Source organism: Taudactylus pleione, unplaced genomic scaffold (assembly GCF_031769625.1).
Source record: "Taudactylus pleione unplaced genomic scaffold, aTauple2 ptg000211l, whole genome shotgun sequence".
NCBI classification, from domain to species: domain Eukaryota; kingdom Metazoa; phylum Chordata; class Amphibia; order Anura; family Myobatrachidae; genus Taudactylus; species Taudactylus pleione.
Window position 1 is genome coordinate 72,123 of NW_028284613.1, and position 2,878 is coordinate 75,000.

The window sequence follows — 2,878 nt, forward strand, 5'->3', positions numbered from 1 at the left end:
ATAGATCGATAGATAGACAGATAAATAGATAGACAGACACTCACAGACAGATAGATAGATAGATAGACATTCACATATAGATAGATAGATAGACGCTCACAGATAGATATAGACAGATAGATAGATAGATAGATACATAGAAAGATAGATAGATAGATAGAAAGATAGATAGACAGATAGACAGACACTCACAGATAGATAGATAGATAGATAGATAGATAGACACTCACAGATAGATAGATAGACATTCACAGATAGATAAATAGATAGATAGTTAGATAGATATAGATAGATAGATAGATAGATAGATAGATAGATAGATAGGCACTCGCAGATATATAAATAGATAGATAGACAAGTAGAAAGACACTCACAGATAGCTAGACAGATAGATAGATAGATAGATAGACACTCAAAAAAAGATAGTTAGATAGATAGAAAGATATACAGACACTCATAGATAGATAGATAGATAGATAGATAGATAGATAGACACTCACAGATAGCTAGATAGATAGATAGATAGATAGATAGACACTCACAGATAGATAGATAGACAGACACTGATAGATAGATAGATAGATAGATAGATAGACGCACACAGATAGATAGAAAGACAGATAGATAGACTCTCACACATAGATAGATAGATAGATAGATAGACACTCATAGATAGATAGATAGATAGATATAGATAGTTAGATAGATAGGCATTCACAGATATATAAATAGATAGCACGATAGATAGATAGATAGATAAATAGTAAGACACTCACAGATAGCTAGACAGATAGATAGATAGATAGACTCTCACAGATATATAGATAGAAAGATAGATAGATAGATAGACATTCACATATAGATAGATAGACGCTCACAGATAGATATATAGATAGATAGACTCTCACAGATAGATAGATAGAGAGATAGATAGACATTCACATATAGATAGATAGATAGATAGACGCTCACAGATAGATATATAGATAGATAGACTCTCACAGATAGATAGATAGATAGATAGATAGATAGACACTCACAGATAGATCGATAGATAGATAGATAGATAAATAGACAGACACTCACTCACAGACAGATAGATAGATAGACGCACACAGATAGATAGATAGATAGATAGATAGTTAGACAGACACTCAAAGATAGATAGATAGATAGATAGATAGATAGATAATCACTCACAGATAGTAGATAGATAGATAGATAGATAGATAGATAGACAGACACTCACAGATAGATAGATAGACAGACACTCACAGATAGATAGATAGATAGATAGATAGATAGATAGATAGATAGATACAGATAGACACTAACAAAGAGAGATTTAGATAGATAGATAGATAGATAGATATAAATATAGAAAGATAGATAGATAGATAAACACTCACAGATAGATAGATAGATAGATAGATAGATAGATAGATAGATAGATAGACAGATAGACAGACACTCACAGATAGATAGATAGATAGATAGACGCACACAGATAGATAGATAGATAGATAGATAGATAGATAGATAGATAGATAAAGAGAGAGATAGATAGACACTCACAGATAGATAGATAGATAGATAGACATTCACAGATAGATAGATATAGATAGATAGATAGATAGATAGGCAGTCACAGATATATAAATAGATAGATAGATAAATAGAAAGACACTCACAGATAGCTAGACAGATAGATAGATAGACACTCACATAAAGATAGTTAGATAGATAGATAGATAGATAGATAGATAGATAGATAGACGCTCACAGATAGATATATAGACAGATAGATAGATAGAAAGATAGATAGACAGATAGATAGATAGATAGATAGACAGATAGACAGACACTCACAGATAGATAGATAGATAGATAGATAGACGCTCACAGATAGATAGATAGATAGATAGATAGATAGAGAGATAGACTCTCACAGATATATAGATAGATAGATAGATAGATAGACACTCACAGATAGATAGATAGATAGATAGATAGATAGATAGATAGACATTCACAGATAGATAGATAGATAGTTAGATAGATATAGATAGATAGGCACTCACAGATATATAAATAGATAGATAGACAAATAGAAAGACACTCACAGATAGCTAGACAGATAGATAGATAGATAGATAGATAGATAGACACTCACAGATAGATAGATAGATAGATAGATAGAAAGACACTCACAGATAGATAGATAGATAGATAGATAGATAGACAGACACTCACAGATAGACAGATAGATAGATAGATAGATAGACGCACACAGATAGATAGAAAGACAGATAGATAGACTCTCACAGATAGATAGATAGATAGATAGATAGACACTCACAGATAGATAGATAGATAGATAGACACTCACAGATAGATAGAAAGATAGATTGATAGATATAGATAGTCTTTCTATCTATCTAGATAGACATTCACATATAGATAGATAGATAGACGCTCACAGATAGATATATAGATAGATAGACTCTCACAGATAGATAGATAGACACTCACAGATAGATCGATAGATAGATAGATAAATAGATAGACAGACACTCACAGACAGATAGATTGATAGACGCACACAGATAGATAGATAGATAGATAGATAGATAGAGAGATAGACTGACACTCAAAGATAGATAGATAGATAAACATTCACATATAGATAAATAGATAGATAGATAGATAGACGCTCACAGATAGATATATAGACAGATAGATAGATAGATAGATAGATAGAAAGATAGATAGACAGATAGACAGACACTCACAGATAGATAGATAGATAGATAGATAGATAGATAGATAGACTCTCACAGATAGATAGATAGATAGATAGATAGATAGACACTCACAG